Raw genomic sequence first — 27,616 nt, 5'->3', positions numbered from 1 at the left:
TGTGTGACTTTGTCTTTAAATTTCTCATGGGAATAGTAGAAATATAGAAACAAAGTTGTTAAAATCTACTTTTCTCAAAGGGATCAGTTCATTTGGTCATCTGCTTCTTGAGACTTGAGCCTTATATACAAATATATATTGTGATTATGGTAAGCACAGTCTTGCTCAGTCTATTCCCTAGACATATTAGCAGAATGGAATTAGGGTTGGAGCCTTGTCAGGTATCCAGTTGACCCTCCATATTATGGATTTGTGGAGCTGACTGCCTATCCAGGGCAGGCCCTTTGACGAGGGCAGTCCTGTCTCTGCTCTGTCCAGGGCGAGTCCTTTGACGAGGGCAGTCCTGTCTCTGCTCTGTCCAGGGCGGGCCCTTTGACTAGGGCAGTCCTGTCTCTGCTCTGTCCATCGGCTGGTGTTGGGTATGACCTGGCTCAGAGGGATGGTTTCAGGAATGGTTTAGTAATCCTGTTTCCGGCCCTTGAGACTCCCAAGTAGGTTTCCCAGGAGCTTCTGGCAGAAGTCTTAGAGCTGTAGGGAGAGCCTGCCTTTCTCTTCTTCGTCATCTCTTCTGGATGCTGTTTTGTGCTAGTGTGAGGTCTGGTGTGTCTGCAGCCTGAGCAAGAAGCCACACAGCGGGGAGGACAGGGAAGCCAGCCCTGGAGCCTCTGTCTTCTCCAAAGTCCAAGCTTTTGAGCCAATACATTTCCTTTTTGTTTAAGCCAGTTTGTGTTGGGAGCCAAAACATCCCAAGTGATTCATTTAATCTCCATTTTATTTTTAGTAATCCATTAGTTTCCCCCTGGGGAATGTGGGGAGTAATTGCAAAGGGAGGCAGAATAGTACCATTAAATTAAACTGGCAGGATGTGTTAGTGTTGACTGGCACCCTCTTCACACTTAACAGGTAGTAATTTTGTAATCAAAGACAGGAGAAGAAAACATGTTGCTTTTAGATTTCCCTTCTCCCCCTGAAGGTTTTACCTTTTAATCAACCGTCTTGAGCTGTGAAGGATAAAAAGGGTCTTGGACTACCACTCTGAAAATCATCCCCTTGTATAGGTGTGTTTGGCAGTGTGGACCTGTTCTTTTTTTTTTTTTTTTTGTATTTTTCTGAAGCTGGAAACGGGGAGAGACAGTCAGACAGACTCCCGCATGCGCCCGACCGGGATCCACCCGGCAGCCCACCAGGGGTGAAGCTCTGCCCCTCCGGGGCGTCGCTCTGCCGCAACCAGAGCCACTCTAGTGCCTGGGGCAGAGGCCAAGGAGCCATCCCCAGCGCCCAGGCCATCTTTGCTCCAATGGAGCCTCGGCTGCGGGAGGGGAAGAGAGAGACAGAGAGGAAGGAGGGGGGGGGTGGAGAAGCAAATGGGTGCTTCTCCTATGTGCCCTGGCCGGGAATCGAACCCGGGTCCCCCTGCACGCCAGGCCGACGCTCTACCGCTGAGCCAACCGGCCAGGGCCTGGACCTGTTCTTAAACAGTCTGTATCCAAACTTCTAATTCCTTGTTTGCTTTTCAAAAATTAATATGAATATTCCAATCACAAAAATTACGTAAGGAGTAATATAACAGATGTTCGTTTGTGCCCTCCTATAACACACTAGAAAATTGGAATGTTTACAAGTTGTCTGAACAGTTAAAAACCCAGGGTAAGGCCCTGGCCGGTTGGCTCAGTGGTAGAGCGTCGGCTTAGCGTGCGGAGGACCCGGGTTCGATTTCCGGCCAGGGCACATAGGGGAAGCGCCTGTTTGCTTCTCCACCCCTCCGCTGTGCTTTCCTCTCTGTCTCTCTCTTCCCCTCCTGCAGCCAAGGCTCCATTGGAGCAAAGATGGCCCGGGCGCTGGGGATGGCTCTGTGGCCTCTGCCCCAGGCGCTAGAGTGGCTCTGGTCGCAACATGGCGACGCCCAGGATGGGCAGAGCATCGCCCCCTGGTGGGCAGAGTGTCGCCCCATGGTGGGCGTGCCGGGTGGATCCCGGTCGGGCGCATGCGGGAGTCTGTCTGACTGTCTCTCCCTGTTTCCAGCTTCAGAAAAATGAAAAAAACAAAAAAACAAAAAAAAAAACACCCAGGGTAAGTCTCTCTAACCTCAGCGCCATTTCTCTGCCTCTGAGGGACCACGGTCCTGGTTTTGGTCTTGATTCTCCTCTTGCATTTGTTTGTCTGTTTACCACGTGTGTAGTATAATTTTTGTATGCTTTTAATTTCAGGCAATGTAGGTACTATGTGCATCTGTTGTTCAACCTCTCAGTTTAGAATAAATACAGGATCATGGAAAGAGGCTATAAATTTGTTCTCAGATTCTTGCCCAAATATTGATTACTAGGCATCATAGTGATCAGCACTGAAATATGTTCAGTTTTAAGAGGTTGATGAGTTTAATCAACATGCTGACAGCCTTGTATCTTATCTTCTGGAATTTGGGGCTTGGGCGGCTTCTGAGCTCACTTCCGGTCCGCGATTCTGCATTCCTGTGCGGGTTTGGCACATGTAAGACACATTTAAGCCAACTGTGTCATCAGTGAGCTTTTCGGAATGTGTTGGTTACTTTTTGATTTAAGTAGCTCTATTCGTCCCGTGGTCAATATGCTTGCTTTTGGTAAACTTAGGTAAATCTATGCATTTTTCTGTACTCTGACAGTTAGTTGTCATACCTTTCAGAAGTTGCTTCTGTGCTTTCTGAATTTGTCAGTTTGTCGGTTTGTTCTTTGTACTGCTAGCAGCAGTTATAAAAGGGGCACCCACTCCTATGAATAGACAGTGAAGCATGGTACCTGGAAACATAATACTGTGGGGGAGGAAAAAATAATTTTACTGCTACCCTTCTAAGTTCTTCTCACTACTCTAATAATGAAATCTCCCAAAGAACAGTGTCCAGCCACTCAAGTGTCCTGGCTGACACCCCAAAATTGTGGGGGGAAAATACATTTCCTCCTACTCTTTTTTTTTATGACAGAGACAGAGAGAGACAGAGAGAGGGACAGATAGGGACAGACAGACTGGAAGGGAGAGAGAAGAGAAGCATCAATTCTTTGTTGTAGCACCTTAGTTTCTCTTTGATTGCTTTCTCATATGGGCCTTGACTGGTAGACTACAGCAGACTAACTGACCCTTGCTCAAGCCAGCGACCTTGGGCTCAAGCTGGTGAGCTTTGCTCAAACCAGATGAGCCCATGCTCAAGCCAGTGACCTCGAGGTTTCAAACCTGGGTCCTCCAAGTGCCAGTCCGATACTCTATCCACTGCGCCACCGCCCGGTCAGACTTCTCCTACTCATTTAAGTTCTTCTGGATGGACTAGTTAATTAACATGAGACAGAGTAAAAGGAGAAAATGACCAAATTTATCACGTATGTACATACAGGGGTACCATATGAATACGAAACCAGAGGACAGATCAGGTGCTCAAAGCTTATATGCCATCCAAGGACAATAGGGGGGTTGAGGTTTGAGACTTCAGAGGGCAGGAAGGTAATTCACATGGAGATAAAAGCAAATATTTGATAAGTAAATGTTTGCTGGACCATCCTGATGGAACACAGAGGACTTTGATCAAAAGGGCCTTGCTATGTTCCTCCCTATCACATACTGGTTTCTATTAAACTATAGTTACCTATAATGATATCTCCCTTCCTGAAGCAAGTCCTCTATCTAAATTCTTTTAGGCAGTTAGTAGGAAGGTTAAAGGTTCTTTATGAGCCTTCTGTTTCTTAAAAAATACCAGCTTAAAATAATATCCCCAAAGGCATGTATTGGGGTGGCAGATTCTGATTTCCCTTGAATCTCAGTCACTTGTGAATCTCAGAAATCTCTGCTGTATCGTATTTCCTTTTGTGCCCCAATGTGAGCCTTGGAGATCATTTTATATCGTTCTTTTCTGAAATGTATCATTTAACTTCTGCATTCAAAAAACTCTTTCTTCTTTTTTTCTTTTTTTCTGTTGGAGGAATCTTATTACGCCTTGTTCTCATTTGGAATGTTGTTGTTGGAACTGGAAACTGAAGAGTCATTTCCATTCAGAGATCATTACTTCTTTCAGTTGGGGAACATCATTACTGAAAAAGTGCCAGAGAAAGATTGATGACAGTCGAAAGGGGGTTGCTGACTTTCTTCTTCTTTTTACAGTGTTATCTTTGCTTAAATGTTTATTAGGTGAACAGAAAATAAGCTCAAGAGGTATTTACCCCTTAATTAATATATATTGTATCCATATTTACAGGAAGGAAAATAGTAGCATCTTTTGTTGACCAAACTTAGGTTTTTTCTCCTTGTACATGCATTTTTTTGTTATTGTTTAAAAAATGGATTCTTCTTTTAATTTTATTTAAATGTAACTATCTTTAGGTTTTTCCCCTTCAATATGGACCCAGGATATTAAATTAAAGTGTTGCCAATGTTAGAAGATTATAGCCATCAAGTTGAAACACAGAATCGATAAAGCCCTTATGAAAAGAGCTACTAAGTCTCTCTCATTGGGATATGACCAATATTCAAGATAGTATGTCATGTTGTATGCACATCAGGCCAAATACAAGAGAAATGCAAGATATTTAAGCTGTAATCATATATATGTAATATCCATTTTATTTTAAAAACTTGAATGTTATGGGTACTTTTAAAGGGAAAAAGCCTATTGAAAAAATTAAAAAAAAAATCAATTCAGTGAATTGATGTTTTTTGTTTCTTGTGGAATGACATCTTATTTATTTTTTAGATAAAGGTATTTGTAGACTTGGCTTGTTTTTGTGCCTCAAAATGAAACGGTGCCTTTGTGGGGGATGGCCCACTGGGCTGAGGGAGCTCATAGACAGTGACTCAGCTCTGTAATTAGGTCCTGCTCTCCGCACCCTTGTTGACTTGAAAGTGCTGGCCATAGACCATTTAGTCTGGGAAAGCAGTACATGAATCATCTAAATTGGCACAAATTATCTGGAATGCTATTAAACGCTTTCTACTCTCTATTCTGATTGAGGGAATTAGAAAGGGAGACTTGTTCTTTGAGTTTAGAGTATTCCAGAGGGTAAATTTATGTCTGTGAAAGCAATGTCTTCCCCAGATAGAACGCAGAGTAGAGGAGCTGACATTTGTAAGCAGTTCTGATTTTGCTGGTCTGTGTTGCAACATTCCTCCCCACTTTATATCCTTTCCTTTGGGAAGAAGGTAGTGTTTCTGCCTCCTAGCTCCAGGGCGACCCCTACCCCCACGGCTCTCAGAAAGGGAAGTCCAGGGGCTGTCTTGCTGCTGAAGCCTCAGCTTAACCCCCACAGCAAGCACATTGGAGGGAGGAGGGAATTCTAGGAGTTCGTATTATATCTATTTTGTTTACTATAACTTGCTCTACTCATCATTATTTCTCAAATTTGGGAGATAATCCCTTTCCCAAAATTTATTGAAACCTTCTTAGGCACCTGGCAATGAAGTGGGTGAAAGTCATTTTCTCTCTTTACTAAATAATAACTTGACTTTCTTTTAATTTGTTTTATAACAAAACTTTAAAATCATTCATTCTGAAGGGGAGGACATATATAAGTCATTTACAAATAAGAGTAAAATAAAGACTGTTCTTAGAAAGTAAACCCTTTTTTGTGTGTCAGAGACAGAGAGAGTCAGAGAGAGGAACAGATAGGAACAGACAGGAAGGGAAAGAGATGAGAAACATCAATTCTTCGTTGCTGCTCCTTAGTTGTTCATTGATTGATTTCTCATATGTACCTTGACGGGGGGGGGGGGGGCTACAGCAGACTGAGTGACCCCTTGCTTGAGCCAGCGACCTGGGCTCAAGCTGGTGAGCCTTGCTCAAACCAGATGAGCCTGTGATCAAGCTGGCGATCTCAGGGCTTGAACCTGGGTCCTCCACATCCCCAGTCCGACACTTTATCCACTACGCCACCGCCTGGTCAGGCGAAAATAAACCTTTTAATGAGTTTTTTTTCTTCTTCTTTTGGGTTTTCTCTGATGGTACATTAAGGGTCCTGCCCAGTACTTACTATTTTACTTTGTCTGCTCTAAAGGGAAAAAGACAGGCAGATTTATTCAATATGTAGCAAAAACACCAGATTTTCAACTTGTAATGTGAGTTGACTTTTTTTTTTTTTTTTTTTAATTTTTTTTTTTTTTTTTTTTTTTTTTCATTTTTCTGAAGCTGGAAACAGGGAGAGACAGTCAGACAGACTCCCGCATGCACCCCACCGGGATCCACCCGGCACGCCCACCAGGGGCGGTGCTCTGCCCCCCAGGGGGCGATGCTCTGCCCATCCTGGGCGTCGCCATATTGCGACCAGAGCCACTCTAGCGCCTGAGGCAGAGGCCACAGAGCCATCCCCAGCGCCCGGGCCATCTTTTGCTCCAATGGAGCCTTGGCTGCGGGAGGGGAAGAGAGAGACAGAGAGGAAAGCGCGGCGGAGGGGTGGAGAAGCAAATGGGCGCTTCTCCTATGTGCCCTGGCCGGGAATCGAACCCGGGTCCTCCGCACGCTAGGCCGACGCTCTACCGCTGAGCCAACCGGCCAGGGCGAGTTGACTTTTTAATATGCGGATAAATTGTTTATTTTCATGTTGGAATATGTGTCAATGGGCATGTCAGAGGAGTGCATCTTTCGATGGGAAGGAGCAGAAAGCCATAGCTTGCAGTGTAATTTTGTGTTTTGCAGGAGTAACTACTGCTTTGTGTCTGTGGGTAGATGTGCACAAGCATGTGAATTAGGTCGTCTTTATCTGTGGCATTGCTGATTGTTAGACATTGCCATGTTCACTTTGAAGTTGTTAAAAATCTGATGTTCCGATTATAAAATTGTTCAGCACATCTGCTGAGTGAAGTTGAAAGATTTTAGAGTGAGTTTCTAAGAAACTGACTGGAAAATCATTTCATAGCAAATAAAATTCCTTATTACATGACTAGTTAAGCACTTTTCTCTGATATAAATCCCGAAGATCTTCAGATGGCTGTGTTTGTAAAGAGTGTCTACCCACTAAGAACTGTGATCCTGTTTGTCAGATAGACTTGTTGCTTAGTGCACAATTAACCTTTTCACTTCATCACTTTGCAAGTAGGAGCCAAAAGATCATGCTTCAGTACCAAATACAAATCTCCCAACCTTATTATCCTTAGTTTGCATATTGTGTAAATAATGGGTTATTAGCCAACACCTAAACAGGGGTGTGTGAAAGGTTTACCTTCAGTGAGACTTTAACAACTCTGGTTTCTAGATTACTTGAGGTAAATTATATATATTTCTTTCATGGCAGTCAGTGTCTTTTGTAAATGTGTGCAGTGATTGTAAGACCTCCGGCCAATCAAGCATTCTGAATTTCTTAATGAGTGTAAAAATATCTAAATGGAGTTTCATGTTTGATTCCATCTTATCCCCTCAGTAGCAGATGCCTTCTAACTTTGTGGAAATGAAATCTTTATTTTCTGAATGAGTGCTAATCTCTGATGAAAGCTTCCCATGCTTATGTGGGTTTTTTTTAATTCTTCTCAATCCAAATAAATAGCATTAGTCTGGTCATTTGGGTTAAGTGCCCTCTTTGTAATCTGAAAAGCTCTGAAAAACTGTGTGAAGATAGACCAGCTGTTTATATTTCTGTCTCAATATTCGGCCCCATCCCTAACATTTGATATCTCCATTGTATTACGTAGTGGCCTCTTTTTAAAGATGGAAACATGAGTATATATCCATTCACTCTGCAAGAGTGCAGAGCTTGTTGGTTGCAAGGATTCAGGCTAAGGTCCAGCATTCATTATTGCTATAATTTGATCCTTTAATAATATTTTGCTGATCTTTTAGAATAACATCCATTCAGTTGTATTTGTTTGAAGCATCAAGAAAATCACAGTTTACACTCTGTCTCCCAGCAAAGTACTTCTATAAAAACAATACATGTGAAAATATAGAAAAGCAGATACTGTAAACATAAACATGAAAATTAAAACCATCTACAGTTTTACCATCCAGAGAGGCTGTTTCTAACGTTCGCTAGCAATGTGTGCTCAGAACACAGCGCATTTCAGTAAAAAAGGGGAAACCATCTCACACTGATTATTAATAAAGGACTGACTGAGGTGATGGCAGTCAGAATCTAAATACTTAGATACTACGTGTTAAAGTTAGTATCTTCTAAATTACAGGTATGTATGTCTGTAGGCTGTGACCATTTCATCACAGGATAAGGAGAGAGCCTCCTTAAAGAGACACTGGACTCTGGCCTCTTCTGGTCAACTTTTGTTTCCAGTGATTTCTTTTTTTTTTTTAAATATTTTTTATTTATTCATTTTAGAGAAGAGGGGTTGGTTAGCTGGAAGCATCAACTCCCATATGTGCCTTGACCAGGCAAGCCCAGGGTTTTTAAACTGGCGACCTCAGTGTTTCCAGGTCGACGCTCCATCCGCTGTGCCACCACAGGTCAGGCTCCAGTGATTTCTAAGGACAGATTTTCATGTGTAGAGGGGTATTTCTCTAACTAGGCACAAGGATTTTGTTTTTAAGTGAAAGAGTCATGTAGAAATAAGCTGCTATATAGGAAGAGTAGAAGAATAATATACTTTTAAAAGAAATGTCTGCTGTTCCCCTGATAGAAAGATAGGAGAGGAAAGGTAAGTGACCAAAGGCTGCACATGGTAATTCTCAAGGGGGTTATTGTAGGACAGAGTCCCTGCTGGATTTCTTTTTTGTAACTATGGTGTATCTGTCCCCAGCCACATTCTAAGATCTCTCATGCTCTCTCTCTCTGCTTCTTCCCACATGCTGGAACAGCCCCGCGTAACCTAACTGCACCATTGCAAAACTTTGGAATTCTGCAGAACTTACGGAATTCTGCCCTAACTCAGATTTCTGATTATCCCACTTCATGCTGCAGTTTACAATTACTTGGTTATTGTCTGGTTGTCAAATCATCATACCACAAAGACTCAACCAAACAGACATCACCCTGGATCTGAAAGTATTTGTCCGTTGTTTTGATAGTTTCTGAGCATTTGTTTGCAGGCTTCCATCTCTGAGGCTCAAAATAACTCGATGTGCTGCAGCCCTCTGAACTTCCAGTGGGCTCTTTTAAGTGTCCGTCTTTAAAAGAGACATTCTCTGGGAGCAGTGATGCACTTCAGCCAGCTGGCCAGTGATGACCCCCACAGTTTCTTGTCCTGAAGCCACTGTGGTGTAAACAGAGCAAATGATGAGAGCTTTGTCTTTTGTCCTCTCTTTCAAGTCAAGAGTGTCAGAGTTGTTTTAAAGGAAGTCTGTATTTTGTGGTATCATTCAGTTTTGGCCCTGTGTTCAGATTTTCGCCTAAAATTCTTTGGGAAACTCCACCTCTGGAATTAAAGTGAGGATTTGTAAAAGAACGTGTTTCAGTAGCTGTTAATATAAGCAAAAGCATGGTGCTGTCTTTGAAGAATCTCTGGCTAGACAGCAGCAGCTTGCTGGATCTCACTTTTGTGACCATAGTCTCTTCCACTGAGAGACTAATTTGGAGTATAGTAGGCAAATGTTGCCAAGTTTTAGATTTATTATATAAGTTTGTATTGTTGTATTGAGTGTTGGAAAACACTCAAACTTTTTTTCATAATATGTTTTTAGTTTTAAGCACCAAATTGAAATTTTAGTTTTTAAATGGTTAAAAAAAGCAAATTTTAATTTGTTCATAAAATTTTGTCATTACTAATAATAATCCTAACTTTCCTATTTTACTAATGGTTGCTTCATGGGACATTTAGATGTCATGTAACCATGTTCAGTAGTTCTTAACTGTTGTGTTTTTATCCACTGTTGGGTTGTATATTAGTTGCTTTTCTTGTATAGTAAGTACTCAGATTTATTGCAGAGAACTATTCTCAGTCAGAAATAAAGAACCCTCTCTAGCCTGACCAGGCGGTGGCGCAGTGGATAGAGCATCGGCCTGGGATACTGAGGATCCAGGTTCGAAACCCCAAGGTTGCCTGCTGAGTGTGGGCTCATCCGGCTTGAGTGCAGGGTTGCAAGCTTGAGTGTGGGATCATAGACATGACCCCATGGTCTCTGGCTTGAGCTCATAGGTTTCTGGCTTGAAACCCAAGTTTATTGGCCTTGAGAAAGGGGTCACAGGCTCAGATAGAGCCCCCTGGTCAAGGCACATATGAGAAAGCAATCAATGAGCAACTTAGGTGCTGCACTATGAGTTGATGCTTTTCATCTCTTTCCCTTCCTGTCTGTCTCTCTTGCTAAAAAAATAAAAAAGAGAAGAAGAGAACTCTCTCTGTTTATTTGCTACCCAGATTCTTAACAAATTACTAAACTCTTCATCAGTGGGTTACTGATTCTGTGAAGTTTACTACTCAGATGCAAAGACAGGCGGATTTTTACATTTTAGATAAGAATCCATTATAATCTCTTTTTGAAAAGGATTTGGATAAGTCATTTTCAATTGGTCTCCCAATTCTCATTATTGTTCCTTGAAAGTGAGTTACTGTTTTCCCTGTCTGTCTCCATTTTCTTCTCCTTTTCTGGTAACAGAGGGAAAGGAAGAGGGAGAGGGAGAGAGATGTTTGACTTTGTTCTCAGTGGTGGATGGGAATACAATTAAGTTCAGGGAAAGAATGAAGAGGTGTACCTTAGCTGGGAAGAAAATTAGAGAGAAAAGAGATTGAGAAATTTGTGGTCTAAGAGGTTAAAACACCAAAGAGAAATTTCTAATTCTGTCATTAGCCCTTTAACTGTTTTATTGTTGAACTGAGTCATACCAGGTAGCTACCATTTTGTGAACAAGGTTTGAGGACAGCTCTGAGCAATACATGTACCTAAATTTTCAGTTTTCTTTCCATAGTAGATGCTCAGTTAATAGAAATTTGAGCTTGGGGCCAGATAGTAAGAAGCTAGTACAATTCCTTTTCATGTGGAAGGGGCAAACCCAGACAGCTGAACAAACTGGTCCAGCAATATAGCCAGATAATAAATCGCAAGGTCTTATTTTCCCTAACCAAGAACACTTAGGAGCAAATGGTTCCAGGTTCCAGACCATGCGGCAGGGCACACCCATCTCAGTCTTAGTGCCTCTTCAGTGACATATGTTGAAGGTGAAACTGACCAGAGAATGACCCTGACCCCTCTATACACTCATTTTGATGAATCAGCTTATTGAAGGACGCACCTGGAGAGCTGATGAATATTCTATTGGATCCTCCTGGAGACCTCTCCTAAAATTCCTGTCTTTGGAAAACAGATAAAAATCTTCAGTATAAAGGAAGCCCCTTCCTCCTTTCATGGGTTTGAACTTTTGCTCTCTTTTTTCTAAACTCTAAGGTTTTCCACAAGACTTGCAACCAGGGGAGCAGCAGGCAGTGGCGGCTCATCCTGGACCTGTCTCTGAGGCCCCTGTCTCTGAGGCCCCTGTCTCTGAGGCCCCGTCTCTGAGGCCCCTGTCTCTGAGGCCCCGTCTCTGACTTTCCAGTGCTAAAAGCAGCCCCGCCTTGGCTCACTTCTGTCACTGTAACTTTTACTTCTCAGTGAGTCCATGCAGCCCCACATGGCTCACTTCTTTCCTATAATACTTCTGGAGAGCCAAAGCAGCCCTGCCTAGGCTCTCTCCTATTGTTTCTTCTATCCTAAGCCCTTCTTAGTTTCACTGTCTTCAGCTTTAATAAGCGTACCCTCAAAATCACCTGGATTCATGTTGTGAAATCTTTCCAGCATGAAGTCAGGAGCCCTCACACTACAGGCCAGCCCAAGGCAGACCCCCTCCAGGCCAGTCCTTTTCCTGTGAGAGACTGACTTCCTGACTTGTTAACTTCAGGAAAAGGAAAATAGACTCATTCTTTCCTTAAAATAGCTCTGGTGATTTTCTTTCAGATGAATCCCTCCTTTGTTAATTCTGTGAGGAGTCTATGAAATAAATTGAATACTTTTTTAAAAAATTGAATCTTTTCTCCTATTATTATATACATATACTGGGATGTTTTTCTCTAGAGAAATAAGAAGTATGAGTTCTTTTCTCTTTGTTTCAAAATAAGAGGGTACACTGTTGGCTAGTTCCTAGAGAGGTGATTTCCAATCATTCTTATACTCAGTGTTTGTAGCACATCAGTCTTCCATAAATTGGTTGAAATAAAATTTTGTCCTGAAATTTTGCCATTCTTTGAGATTCTTGGAGCCCCCCAGAGTGATATGAAACCACAGCTCACATCAACACTGCCTCAGGGATAATCCTTTCACGTGGGATGTGGGCTGTCATCCCTTGTAAGGAGGCAGTTCATCTGTTTTGTCTGGCAGAATGGGATCTATCTGGACCCTTGAGCATTCATTTCTCTTCTGCCTCCTCTAGTTTGCTACTTCACATCTATCTGTCCTGGTTACCAGGTCTCTAAACCTCATTGTCAGGTTCACTTTCTTCCTATTGTTAGAAAACAGAGGCACGGTTGTGGTGCTTTTCGGAGTTTGTATCTGTAAAACAAAACAGAAAGAACAATGAAAGAAAAACAAAGTCAGGTTTCTTAAGTAGTTGCATTCTTTCTTTTTCAAACCCGCTTTTATTGGCTGCGTTTGCTGAATGTAGGGCACTACTAACTGTAGTCCTGGGGCGTTGCTTTCAAATCTGGGAGACAACATGGTCTACAAAATAGCTTCTAGTTATTGTTTCTCAGCAAAAGAGAAGATGCAATTCTTTTGATCTTGTTAGATATTTTTCCTCCAACGACAGAGGGGCTATTCTGTTTATTCTGTGCCCTTTATAAGGCCACGTGGGTCTGTTTGGTGCCAGGGTGCTCCTGCAGTCCTGGCTGCGCTTGGCACATTTTCCCAAATGAGATAATGAACACAAAAATGCTCTCTAGTAAACTGTCAAGTGTCATAAATGGGAGAGGGTATTGTTGTTACTACTATGCTCTGCTTGAGTGGCTTACTGTAAATATTCTCTGCTTAGTTCATGACCTCCACTGAGAACCAGCTGCTTTTTGACAATCCTGTTTCCAGGGAAGAGCTATTTTTTTATTAGGCTATTTTTACCTGCTTGGACGTTTTTCAAAAGAAAACATTTTGTACATGAAACGAATGTAGCTTATATTGCATTAAAATGAGTTGGTATTTCATAACGCAGCCAGAGGAGTCATTGCCCTTTATGTACAGGAGCGAGTTTCTGTCAGCAATGACCATGAAGTTCCCTGTCGCCTGGAAAAGAACTGGCTTCTGTAATTCCTGTTTCAGAGTCTCAGTCTCGCTTCTCATTCCGCGAGAGCACTGCTTCCCTGAGAGCTAGACCTGTTGCCTTGGTTAAGCTTCTGTGTAGAATACTGCCTTCTTAGTGATTTAACTCTTCGCCCTCAGGCTTTTCAATTTGTACAAATGGATGTGAGAGGCTACTCTCACTGAGCGTTGTTTGCCCTGGACTATAGACAGTACAACTTGCAAGAATAATTAGGAGTGGGGAAAGACATTGCCTTCGCCGCGCTCCCAGAGGAATTAGAAAGCGGGACTGTGATTTAAGCCCCAAGCCCCTGTGGGTAAAGAGATGCTGCTTCTGCTGCAGATACTATCCGAGTGGTGCCTCGTCCTGTGGGACGATGCCATGTCACCTTTGGGAGCGGGCCCCAAACTGCTCCTGCACTGACCGCAACACCGCATCACACGTGCCTTTTGCATTTCTTACCGAACCTGTGCTGCTGTGGAAGGGGAGCTCTGAAGGTACGGCCTCGTGGAGATTTGCTAGTCCTTGGAGCTGTCCAGTAGTTTTCTAACACTAATCGGCGCCGTCAGCAGTGTGTCCTGCTCAGGGGAGAGCTGGGCCGATGACTGCATGTTTCATAAGACTGCCTGACTAGAGGGACGTTTCCCAGCTCACGTCTGTTCTCTCCTTTCCAGGATATGTTGAAATCAAATTCTGTGAAAGACTGTAATCAAGGTGACTCATAGTGTTTGTTTTAAGGAATTTTTCTGTTTTGTAAAGGGTAGTATTGTTGTACCTAGGGCTAATGCAAAAGTTATCAGTTATCTTCCAAGAGATGTCTTTGCTGAATAAGAAAAAGGAGGATGCAAGATTCTTCTAAGAGAAAGAGAGAGCAAGTATTTGAGATTTTGTTCCCTGGCACATGTCCTCAGTTTGGCTCAAAGAAACTCTTATTTAAAAGAAAAAAAAGAAAAAGAAGGATACAGGAGCAATGGAAACAGCTCAACCCCAATGAAAACATTTTAGGCCCTGGCCGGTTGGCTCAGCGGTAGAGCTTTGGCCTGGCATGCGGGGGGACCCAGGTTCGATTCCTGGCCAGGGCACATAGGAGAAGTGCCCATTTGCTTCTCCACCCCGCCCCCCTCCTTCCTCTCTGTCTCTCTCTTCCCCTCCCACAGCCAAGGCTCCATTGGAGCAAAGATGGCCCGGGTGCTGGGGATGGCTCCTTGGCCTCTGCCCCAGGCGCTAGAGTGGCTCTGGTCGCAACAGAGCGACGCCCCGGAGGGGCAGAGCATCGCCCCTGGTGGGCGTGCCAGGTGGATTCCGGTGGGGCACATGCGGGAGTCTGTCTGACTGTCTCTCCCCGTTTCCAGCTTCAGAAAAAAAAAAAAAAAAAAGAGAACATTTTAATTCTTGGAATAGAATTCTTCAGAAGAGAGACTTAAACTTATCAGTTATTTAGGCATCTCAAGTTCTTTGGTCATGTCGTTCTCAAAGAGGACTCAAAAGCACAGAGAAAAGGAAAAGGAAGTTGTAGCTTCCACAGCACCCAGACCTGTTCACATTACATGGAAGATAATTTGTTATCCCTACCTCTAGTGAGTATACTCCATCTGAGATGAATTAGCTCCTTTGTTGGACCGTTTATTAAACATTAACTTCCACCTGTTGATGAGTAAATTAACTTAGAGAGCATGTTCCGTATTTAGAATGTTTGGCTAATCTAAGGATTCTCATGTTTATTAATCTGTGACATCTCCATTCTAAGAATAAGTAAATAAAGGCCCAAATGCATAGTCGTTTGTTCAAAGTAGCAAAACAGGTCATTTAAAGAGCAGGAAACAGATGGGCCCTTGCATACTCTCTGTAATCCATGTTGAGCCAATGCCTAACTGTTCGGTCAAGAGAGAGGAGGGAGCCAAAGACAGTTTTCTGGCAAGCTCAGGGGGGTCCAACCTGCGAGAAAATAAACCTACTTCCATTACCCAAGTACCTTCATTTCCTCTGTTTTCTATCTTACTCCGTGCTTTATGACACCCTGCTCCTTTCCACAGTTACCCTCTTCATGCTGTCTACCCTGTGCTCTCTCACCTCTCTAGGTTAGTCCTGTAGTTATGCCATTCCATTCTCTCCTCCCGTCATCTCTCATGCCTTTTCTTTGCCTGTGGATATCGTCAGCTCCCTTTCTCTGTCCAGCACAACCCCCCCCACCCCCCACCCCTATATACCTCTCATTTTCGTTCTTGTTTCTAATATGGGGAAATCAAAGTGTGGAGGAGGGGGAAGGATTACATTTTCACTCTTTTATATCTTTATTTTTTTTTGTCTCAGAGTTTGTTTGTTTTTTGAGATATAATGTATGTGCAAAATAAATGCATAGATCTTAAGTATTAAGATTTATAGAGCCCTGGCCGGTTGGCTCAGCGGTAGAGCGTCGGCCTAGCGTGCGGAGGACCCGGGTTCGATTCCCGGCCAGGGCACATAGGAGAAGCGCCCATTTGCTTCTCCACCCCTCCGCCGCGCTTTCCTCTCTGTCTCTCTCTTCCCCTCCCGCAGCCAAGGCTCCATTGGAGCAAAGATGGCCCGGGCGCTGGGGATGGCTCTGTGGCCTCTGCCTCAGGCGCTAGAGTGGCTCTGGTCGCAATATGGCGACGCCCAGGATGGGCAGAGCATCGCCCCCTGGTGGGCAGAGCGTCGCCCCATGGTGGGCGTGCTGTGTGGATCCCGGTCGGGCGCATGCGGGAGTCTGTCTGACTGTCTCTCCCTGTTTCCAGCTTCAGAAAAATGGGGAAAAAAAAAAAAAAAAAAAAAAAAAAGATTTATGTTGCTAGTTATTGGCTGTTATGAATAAGGCGGCTATATGCAGTATCATAAAGTCATATTTTGGATATATATTTTCATTTCTCTTGGATAAATACTCAATCCTTGGAATAGAATTGTTGGACCTTAGAGTAAATGTATGTTTTGCTATATCAGAAACTACCAAGCTGTTTTTCTGGAGTGCTTGTGCCATTATACCCATGTCAGCAATTTATGAGGTTCTAGTTGCTTCACATTCTTACTAGTGTTTGGTATTATCAGGGTTTTATGTTTTCTTGTTTTTGTTTGTTTGTTTGTTTGTTTTACAGAGAGAGAGTGAGTCAGAGAGAGGGATAGACAGGGACAGACAGACATGAACGGAGAGAAATGAGAAGCATCAATCATTAGTTTTTCATTGCGTGTTACAACACCTTAGTTGTTCATTGATTGCTTTCTCATATGTGCCTTGACCGCGGGCCTTCAACAGACCAAGTAACCCCTTGCTGGGGCCAGCGACCTTGGGTCCAAGCTGGTGGGCTTTTGCTCAAACCAGATGAGCGCACTCTCAAGCTGGTGACCATGGGGTCTCGAACCTGGGTCCTCTGCATCCCAGTCCGATGCTCTATCCACTGCGCCACCACCTGGTCAGGTTGTTTTCTTGTTTTTTTTAACTTTCGCCATTCTGGTGGGGTGTGAAACAGTAACTCATTGTGATTTTAATTTGCTTTTCCCTGATGGCTAATGATTTTGGGCATCGTTTTGTGTGTTTATTGGCCATTCATATATCTTTCTTTGCACAGTGTCTTTTTCAAGTCTTGACCCCTTTTCTAAATTATTATTGAATTATCCTTTTGTTGTTGATTTATAAGATTTTGAATACATATATTAAAAATATATATTATATTTAAATAATAAATATACACAGTGGTATCTCTTGATGAGCAGAAATTTAATTTTAATTTTAAGTCTAAATTATCATCTTTTTATGCTTAGTGCTTTCTTGTGTATTTTTTACGAAGAGTTTGCCTATGCATTATTGTAAATGCATTTTCCTATATTTAGTTAAAGATGCTTTAGGCTTTTATCCTTTACACTTAGATTAATAACGTCTTTTTTTTTGTATATGAAATGAAATAACTGTTGAGGGATCTTTTTTTCTTATGTATATCTAGTACCATGTGTTAAAACAGCTTTTCCAGTTGCTCTGAGTTGATATTGTGGTTGAAAACCAATTGACTATATATGGTTGTAAGTCTGTTCCTACTCTCATCTGTTCACAGGTCTCTATTCTTGTGCCAATTGCACACTGTCTTGAGTGCTGTAGTTTCTAAGTTTTTAAATCAAATAATTAAGTCCTCCAACTTTGTTGTTTTTTTATGATTGTTTTGAGGATTATAGATCTTTTGCATTTTCATATGAGTTTTAGAGTCAACTTGTCTTTTTTTTTTTCTTAAGAGGCTGCTAGATTTTGACTGGGATTTCATCAAACCTATTTTTCAATTTTGGAGAATAGATAGATATTTTGGTAATACTGAGTCTTCTCACTTAATTTCAGAACTATTAACTCTTCACTTAATTTCAGCAGCATTTTATAGTTTTTAATACAGATGTTTTCCACATCTTTCACTAGAGATACTAGATTTTTTTATGATTCTGTAAATAATACTGTTATAAAATTTCATTTTCAGTTGTTTACTTACTAGTATAGAAACTTACAATTGATTATCTCCCTTTTTAATTTAAATTTTTCCTTTGATTTGGGGTGGGGGGAGATAGATAGGGAAAGAGAGAGAGAGAGAAACGTCAACTTGTGGTTTCACTTAGTTTCATTTAGTTGTGTACTCAGTGATAGCTTCTCGTATGTGCCCTGACCAGGGTCAAACCTGCAACTTCTGACACATCCGGACAACACTTTATCTACTGAGCCACCTGGCCAGGGCTAATTGATTTTTATATCTTGACCTCCAAAACTCCTAAATCATTCAGTAGATCTTATATTGTGTGTGTGTGTGTGTGTGTGTGTGTGTGTGTGTGTGTGTGTGTTACAGGGTTATTGACATAATAATAATAATAGATACCTGTGTATAATGACAAAATTACTTCTTCCCTTCCCATAATTATACCTTTTAAAATTTCTTTTCTTGGCTTTACTGAACCAGCTAGAACTTGAAGTAGAAGGCTAACTAGAAGTGGTGAGAATGGAATCCTTACTTTGTTCCTGATCATAGGGGAAAAGTATTGTTTCCTTGTTAAGTTTATACCTTAATGTTTTATACTGTGGCTTCTGCTCTTAGAGCCCTATAATTCTTTGATCTTCTAATTTGTAAGCATTTCTCATTCTACATATTCCTGGGCTTTTCCTTGCTTGTGACATTACTGCATTATCCTCATTCTTTTCTTTGTTTTCTGCTTCATTTTCCAAGAAATTACTTTCCCACCTTCTTTTTGTTTGTAACTTCATGAAAATAGCTGCTTGTCTTTTACTGGCTTTCCTTTTTATTATTCATTTATTCTTATATAAAATATGTGTTGAGCAGATACACTCTGACAGCCTGCTGGTGTCTGGGCTATACAGGTCGATGAGACCCCCAAAGAGCTCGCCAGACTGCGTGGGAAGTGCTTTGAAAGAATGGGTGGTTCCTTGGGCTTCCCTGGACGGGATGGACACTTCACCTGGCCTGGTGGTCAGAGAGACGGCCTTCTGGGGGCTGTGATAGTACTGTACTGCCTCTTTCCTCTTCCAGTGCAGCTGCCCAGCGTTAGGGATTGGCTCTCCTTGGTTCCTCTGCATGTGATCACACCTATTCTCACTTGTCTCCATGCCAGCTCCAATTTCCAAATCCAGCCCAAGCGTAATTGTCAGAATTATACTGTGGTGCTCATTGCTTTGTGCCCTATGCAGCTTTTTTTGTAGTTGTTTTTTTTTTTGGTATTTTTCCGAAGCTGGAAACGGGGAGAGACAGTCAGACAGACTCCCGCATGCGCCCGACTGGGATCCACCCGGCACGCCCACCAGGGGGCGACGCTCTGCCCACCAGGGGGTGATGCTCTGCCCCTCTGGGGCGTCGCTCTGTCGCGACCAGAGCCACTTCTAGCGCCTGGGGCAGAGGCCAAGGAGCCAACCCCAGCGCTCAGGCCATCTTTGCTCCAATGGAGCCTCGGCTGCAGATGGGCGCTTCTCCTGTGTGCCCTGGCGGGGAATCGAACCCGGGACCCCTGCACTCCAGGCCGATGCTCTACCACTGAGCCAACCGGCCAGGGCCTGTGCCCTATGCAGTTTTTATGGAAAGAGCTCCCCTAATAGCTCTTTAGCATACTATGGTAGTAACTTATCTTTTATCCTTAGAGACTTTGTAGAAATTTATTTATATCAGAAACTCAAAAAATGTTTTTGAATAAGTGAACTCATTGAACTCTTTTTTGTTCATATCTAACTTTTATTTTGTTACAAAATGGAATGTTTATTATGAAAATAATTTTGAAGGATGACTTTTTGTTGAACTGTCCCTGTGGAGGGCCGCTTTCCCTCCCAGCGGCTGGCAGCGAGATGGCTCGGCTTGTTATGTAGACAGAGCTGACTCCGTCTGTCCTCTGCCAGCCAGTGTTCCTGAGCTACCTTACCTCTTCATGATTCCGACCCAGGGTTTTTCATTCCATTTCTTCACCCAAACGATCTATGTTTCTCTGTCTTTGTTCATCAGAGTGCTCCTTATTCTTGTAAAACTATAACGACATCACAGAACGTATTTTTAAAAGGAGGTACAAACTAACGATTAATGTATTTTCAAATCCTTAATTATAAAGCCATAAATAGTATTTTAATGCTAATGGAATAAATGTAGGTAGCATTGTTTAGTGATTTCACTGTGATAAAGATGGAAACAATTCAACATTTAAAAAATAGTACAAGTTGGGTTATATATTTCTTGTTTCAGGTAAATTTGTGCTACTTAGCATCCATGAAATGTGTCTGTATAGCCTTACTGCGCTTAAGCATGATGTCAGAGGCCTATAAATCCAGCTGTGAAGTGAAAGGTCTGCTATCAGCATTTAATTTTCTGAATTTCTATTATTATAAAATTTAAATTATTTAGAAATATAAAAAAGTTATCTTTTATCACTGATGGATTTTTAAATTTATATCCTTACATAGAGGAATGTGGCAATTATAGGAAGTATTTATATACCAAATAAAATCCATTTATATGAGTATGTTTTATGATTATGTCTTTAAATGCTGAAAAAATGCTGTTACCAACATTCAGTCAACAGGAGAATCAGTGTTTTAAGTATAATTTGCACTAGGATGTTTACATTTCTAATTATTCTTACATTGGGGCTCAAGGCAGGCTGCCCCAAAGTATGCAGCAATGGCATATTGATTATTTTGAATTAAAATTATTTGAAAAACAGTCAATATAAGAAGGACATGCTTCCCTCTGTCCCCCTGAAAGCAGGAAGTAAATCTCCCATATGTTAGGTACCTTTCTTACTTACACCAGGAAGTAAGACATCCTTATCACCAAACATAGAGAATTTAGGGCCAAACAGCCTGTATACACAAACTTTGTTACTTCTTTTCTCATTTACTACCTGTTGGGCAGATAAAATGTATTATGCTCACTTTGTTAAAGATGGAGGCTGTCGCCCAGGTGATATTAATGTGTGTTGAGAATCCTTGTAGCCTGGGGCTTGGTTTTGGGATTAAGCCTTTCCCACCCTTTTTGATGTGGGGTGGTACAATCCAATCATGCCTTGGAGAAGTGACTTTGTATTGGAGACTTCCCTATTTTGTATATTGGATTAGAGGTTGTGAAGCTACAATATAAAATGGGGGCGGAACGAGGGTTTGGGCTCTTGGTTCCTGAGATTATCATTAGAAGAGAGCAGAGGAGAGCAGAGAAAGGCCATGTGGAGGAGGCCAGGAGAAGCAGCCAAGATGGTGGAGTGCTGAGTGAGATGCCAGTTTGTGTAGAGTTTGTATTTGGCATAAGGAAGGAGATGGGTGTAAAGCCAGAAGCCACGGCCAGGGCCACTATCACAGCCGCCCAGCCCATGCAGGTTCGCATTGGATTCGGACAGTCGGTAAAGAAACAAAGGAGCCACAAACTGGTGGGCCATAGTCTTTAATTCTAGCTTGCACCCGGCGGGCAAGTAAAAATATACACAGGGCTCCAAAACCCAGTCACATTCAGTGCTCACAAAGCCACTGACTTATCCGAGTTTCCTAGAATCAAAGGTTTCTAGCTCACCAGACTTATTCTCCTCAGTTCCCCATCTCCTTCCTTATCCCAAATACAAACTCTACACAAACTGGCATCTCACTCAGCACTCCACCATCTTGGCTGCTTCTCCTGGCCTCCTCCACGTGGCCTTTCTCTGCTCTCCTATGCTCTCTCTTCTAATGATAATCTTAGGAACCAAGAGGGCAAGCTCCCGTTTTGCCCCCACTTTATACTGTAGCTTCACAACCTCTAATCCAATATACAAAGTAGGGAAGTCTCTAATACAAAGTCACTTTTCTGAGGCATGATTGGATTGTACCACCCCACATCAAAAAGGGTGGGAAAGGCTTAATCCCAAAACCAAGCCCCAGGCTACAAGGATTCTGCCTGCCTTTAGCCCACCCCAACACTCATTAATATCACCTGGGCGTCGGCCTCCTTAACAAAGTGAGCATAATACATTTTATCTGTCCAACAATGGGGAACAGAGGTGAATAAGTCTGGTGAGCTAGAAACCTTTGATTCTAGGAAACTCGGATAAGTCAGTGGCTTTGTGAGCACTGAATGTGACTGGGTTTTGGAGCCCAGTGTGTATTTTTACTTGCCTGCCAGGTGCAAGCTAGAATTAAAGACTATGGCCCACCAGTTTGTGGCTCCGTTGTTTCTTTACCAACTGTCTGAATCCAATGCGAACCTGCATGGGCCGGGTGGCTCTGATGGTGGCCCCGGCCGTGCCTCCTGGCTTTACACTACCCTAGCCCCAAAGTCTGCTTTGATTCCTCATTAGTTATGCTCTCAAGCCTATGTTTCTTTGACCTGTCTGGTTTGTTTTTTTTTACAAATTTATTGTTTCTTTGTCTAAGAAAGTATAAAATCTGATTGCTTTGGTTATTTCCTTAGGCCCTATAACTATGGGACCTCTGTATGTACAAATTAAAAACCTTTTTCTTCCGTTAATCTGTCTTGTGTCAATATAATTATTAGATCAGCCAAAAACACCAAGAAGGGTGTGTGTATGTGTGTGTGTGTGGAGGGGTTTCCCTCCCTGATACTTAATTAAAAAGAAAGTAAATTTGGTAGTCAGTATGAAAGTGATAAGAAAGGCATGATTATATAATGAACTTTTACTTAAATTATTTGACCATTAGTAGTTAGTTGAGCCTTGCCCTTCAGAGGTTATTATTATTGTTTTTATTTTTTATTTTTATTTTTTTTCTTTTACAGGGCAGAAAGAGAGTCAGAGAGAGGGCTAGATAGGGACAAACAGACAGGAACGGAGAGAGATGAGAAGCATCAATCATCAGTTTTTTGTTGCGACACCTTAGTTGTTCATTGATTGCTTTCTCATATGTGCCTTGACCGCAGGCCTTCAGCAGACCAAGTAACCCCTTGCTTGAGCCAGTGACCTTGGGTCCAAGCTGGTGAGCTTTTTGCTCAAGCTAGATGAGCCCGTGCTCAAGCTGGCGACCTCGGGGTCTCGAACCTGGGTCCTCTGCATCCCAGTCCGACGCTCTATCCATTGCGCCACTGCCTGGTCAGAATATTGTTTTTATTTTTAAACTAAAGTCTGCACTTTTGTTTCTTTTTTTTTCTTACATAGGATTAAAAATGTTTCACCTTCATTAAACTTAACGAGAGTTCAAATTGATTGATTCAGCATATGAGTGTTTTTAAGTGCTAGACAAAGCCTTCGGAAGTCCTTTTGAAGGGTGACCACAGTAGCTCCCTTGGCCTTATGGAGGGTCTACTCATTAGTAGATTGGGACTTATTAGGTATAATTTATTCCCATTAATTACTTCTTTCTGATATTCTACCTTTTCAATGATTATTTTTTAGACTGTCTTATTTGGTGAGAGATTTTTTTTTTTTTACTGCCCCGAGTCTCTTTGTCCCTCAGCAGGATGCTAGCCTTCCCTGGGGAAGAACTGTCCCATAGAGGAACAAGTAGAAATGTCCATTCCAGGCACTGGGACCCCTTTTGATTATTTCTGATGTTATAGCTATTCTCTATATCCACATAGATTGTCCAGGCAGAGTAAGATTGGGCAAGGTCAGTGGCAAACATTCGGTATTTTCAGTCACAAGTTAACCAGTTGGGAGATTTTTTAGTTACTTTGAACTAGGTCACCAGACACATTGTATTAATCCCATAGTTTAAATGAGCCATCTGTTGAGTCCCTCTGGTAATTGTTCCTTTTTTGAGTACCGATGTGCCCAAGTTAAGTTGCGGCCAAGGATGCTAGGAGTCTTTCCAAAGGTACTAATGCCCTGAACTGTGGGTTCCTCTCAACTGAAACTTGCCCTTGGAGAGCTTTTATTGTCCACTTACTTCCCTCTGTGTTCCTTTCTCTCAATGGTGAGATTGTGATTGTGGAATTTGAGGGTCATGCTTGTTGAAGATAATTAGAAAAGGGGGGGAATGGGATTGAGAGTAAGAAAAAGAGGCCAAACAATAGTGGGATTTATTTGCAGTGAAGCTTTGGGAAAAGAAGGACGGGATGGACTATAAATCTGTTCAGTACATTTGGGCTCTTCTGTGACTCCTAGGGGAGGAGCTCAGTAACTTAAGTCTCTCAGAGCATATGAAACGTGAATTTTACTTTGTATTTCTGATTTTCTGGGGTGGTCTGGGAAATAAGAATCAAAAACATCAAGTCTTCAGTCTGAAAGGCAATGGCCTCTTTATGTATATTATATGTGAAAAAGAGAAATACCACCTCTGTTCTGAACCCATTTCCCTCTCTCTTGGGGTGATGTCTTCTTGTTCTGTGAGTTAAAATGTCATCTGTATACTTCTGTGATTCCTGGTTCTGTATCTCCAGCTCAGACTTGTATTTCTAAGTACCTCTCTTGTATCTCCAGAATGATGTCTGATAGACATGGTCAACACAGAACCCTTGATTCAAATTTTCCTGATTTCCCAGGACTTTCTCGGTTTTGACACTGAAAAGTCCCACATTCTAGGAAAGCACTCAGTTCAGATGAGCCAGAATGCTTGGTATCTTATTTATAGTTTTTAAAATCACTTCTTTCTGACTCTGAATTCCTCAGGACCATTTGCTCATTTGCTCCAGGTAAATATTCAGGAGTTCTCCTGATTCATCTTTTTCTAAATCCACCGTTATGTCATGTTTCTTAACCACAGCTAGTCCAGCTATCCACCTTGTTGTGTCTATGTTCAAAAATACTGAACTCGCCTCTCTTCTCCATCTCTGCTGATTTCACCTTAATGCAAGCTGTTTGCATCTCGGGCTGGGTCCTGTCATGAGTTGAGGCCATGGAGCCCTGCAGCTGCTTAACGCTGCTCTTACCAAGGCCTCCAAGCTTCCTTGCAGTCTGCTGCCAGCTGTCTTTTCTACTCCGTGTCACCCCACCCACCCCTCCAATCACATTGGCTCTCCTTGCCTTGGACATCCTGAGATGGCTCAGATTATAGGTTTTTCTCCTTGTTCTTTCATCCTCTTGGAAAGACCTTTCTTTGTATAGGTGATTCATCTTGACACTCAGATCCTCTTATCTTAAATGACTACTTCACAGACAGGCCTTCTCTGACCATCCTATTAGCAAGAATAGTCAACCAGCCATCTTGACCATATTTCTTTTTAATTTTAATGTTCTGGATGGCACTTTCTAATACTTGACCTTTCCATTATTTATTTACTTGCTTGTTCTTGCTCTCCCCTACTAAAATTAAGTTATTCAAGAAGGACAAGGATTTTTCTGCTGTGTTCACCACCCTGTTACCCTGGCTTTAGAAGAGGTCACAGAATAGGTGCTCAGAAAATATTATTAATTAAAGTAAAAAAATAAACTTAATCATCCAAGCCATCTAATTCATACTGTGAGGGAAAGAAGATTTCTTTGAAAGGTTTTTAGTAAGCAAGGATCAATAAGTAGAAATTAACTGTCTGATATCTGTTGCTACTACTATGATATAAATGTATAGTAGCATAATACATTGTCATACTTTGTTAGCTAAAATGTTTTGAAAAACCTTTTCAGGTTTATTCACAAATGAATTTTCCTATACCTTATATTTCTTTTAAGTTGATAAGTTAGTCACTGATGAATTCTTTTCCTATTATAGTTTTCAGGACTGTACCTGTGAGTGAGGGTGAAACCCTCACATATATCAGCCTGTAGGGAGTGCAGAGAGCCCGGGAGCCTTCCTCACTTGCTTTGACCTAAACTACTGTGGTTTGGACCTTGGGTTTCAAATAATTGTTTGCATTTCAGTGTTAAAGATACTTTGAAACTAGATCTCAGCCTCAGATCTCTGGCATTTGGGGCCAGATAATTCTTTGCTATGGAGGCTGTTTCACTGTAGAAGGTTTTGCAGTATCTGTGGCATCTATTCCCTAGATGCCAGTAGCACCCCTCCCCCTAACCCCCCAAGTTGTGACAACCACAAATGTCTCCAGATACTGTGAAATGTCCCTTTGGGGGGTCAAAATGGAAACACATTGTTCTAAACAATAATCACGGTTTTTTCCCCTATGCTCTTTACATTGGTAAATTACTAATTTAAAAAATCAAGTAGAGGCTGTTTTGGGGCAGGGAGAGGGAATGTAGCAGATTTTTAAAAAGCTATTATAAAAGAAGATTGTTCATTTTACATGATTACTAAATTATAAGAATCTGTTTTCAGAGTATGCCTCTGGAATGCCACGGCAAGCTTTGTGTTTAAAATCCTAAAATACCCTGAGGGAATCTGTTCTTGCAATGTTTCTATATTTTTTGCCTGCTCCCATCACCATGGAGCTAAATGCTCTGGGAAACACGTGAGGTTAAAAACAGTGATGGCAGAAGAGGACGAAGTGTTTTCTGCTTCTGCTTTTTTCTCTTCACTCCTTCCTCACCCTTCAGTCAACTGAGTTGGGTATTTAATGTGAATGTTTTAAAATTGGGCACCAAGGCTTGGAAAGATTGTTTTTCAGAGCAGTTTCACCCCACTCCCACACTGGAATATGTTAAGCATAATTTGAGCAGAACTATGAATTGATATTCAAAGATAAGGGAACGTGTCCCAGAACTATGTAGAGAGTGAGCCTTCTTCCACAGTCTGTACCCATTTTAAAGATTTATGTGCATCAAAGGTCATACTAAATTGCTTAGGAGTCCTCTACATCTTACAGAATTTTTTTGATAGAGAAAACAAATATCAAAATATCTGTATGCTAGTTTTTAGTGTTAGGGCTGATTGATAGTTTGAACAAATGACATTCTTATCAGCTTTTTTTTTTTTAAGAGTTAATTTATTGATTTTCCCAGGTGTATGGGGAATGAGAAGTAGTTGCTTCACTCTAGCTGTTCATTGGTTACTTGTTTGTGCCGTGACCAGGCAACCTCAGGGTTTCAAACCAGCGACCGACCTCAGCATTTCAGGTCTGCGTTCTACCCACTGCGCCACCACAGGCCAGGCTTCAGCTTTCTTAAACTGAGACCTTGACACAGTATTGTGTGTGAAGTACTAGGTCATCACAAAGAGTCTATTGAGGAGTTTGAGTTTCTCATTTCAGTTAGTAATGGAGATGTTGGAGATTGTTAGATGCATCATTCTTGAACCAATGACTTAATTGCCATAGAAAATTCAAAAGGTGGCTCTGGTTGTCCTTTGTATTTTTTAAGTTGAGGATTTTATTTGAAATTCATATTCTCACCCATGTATGGTTTTAAGCCATGGCCTATTTCAGTGGAACATTCAAATGTACCGAGGATTAATATCAAATTGGAGGAAAATTTCTTTAATATTTATAAACAGTGGCTGCTTCTGTGGTTTGTAGGAACAGGTACTAATACATTATTTCTGTTCAGCAAAGGTAGTGTGAAAAATTATTCTGTTTAAAATATGAGAGTACTTTTTTCTAAACAAATTAATGTCTTTGATATTAATTATCAATTCAGTAGTGGTTTCATTGTGCTGAAACCTTCAAACATCAATTTCAGAAAGTTTAGACACCTCATTTTTTTTTTAAAACAATGTTACTCCTTCCTTTTGCATGAATAAAACATTAAATTTAAAATTGGATGAATTTAAGAAAACTATAAATTTGAACATCAGAGTCTTAAAAATAATTGCAAAGATTAAAAAACAGAAATTTTAAAAACCTGTATTGCTTTTGAAATATGGACTACTGAGAAAAGATGCTGTTTTTCTTCTGCATTGCGCCTAGTTCCTTATCAGTGACTCCCAGTATGAAACTTGAGGAGACATTCTTTTCATTCTTGAATAAAACTCCCCAAAGGTGACCTTCTGTAGAAAGAGCTAAAATACTACTTGCTGGTAATATTCTTCCCCATCCATGAATGTGCTATTGTTACTTGTTTTTTTTTTCCCTTTTTACATTGTTGAGATCATATTAACGCATATAGCTTTTTAAATTTAAACTTAACATTATATTGTGTTCCCTTGTGTAATTTAAAACACTTTGAACATATTTTTAATGAGTATATAATATTGCGTTTGTGGA

At 41.5% G+C, this 27,616-nt stretch overlaps 1 protein-coding gene across 7 annotated transcripts in view; it reads left to right on the top strand.

Moving 5' to 3' along the window:
- SIPA1L1 (signal induced proliferation associated 1 like 1) overlaps nucleotides 1–27,616 on the top strand; it is a 372,985-nt gene that overhangs the window by 163,972 nt on the left and 181,397 nt on the right. The window lies entirely within an intron of this gene.

Source organism: Saccopteryx leptura, chromosome 6 (assembly GCF_036850995.1).
Source record: "Saccopteryx leptura isolate mSacLep1 chromosome 6, mSacLep1_pri_phased_curated, whole genome shotgun sequence".
NCBI classification, from domain to species: Eukaryota; Metazoa; Chordata; class Mammalia; order Chiroptera; family Emballonuridae; genus Saccopteryx; species Saccopteryx leptura.
Note: the sequence above shows the minus strand (reverse complement) of the source record. Positions and strands in the feature narration are given on the sequence as shown.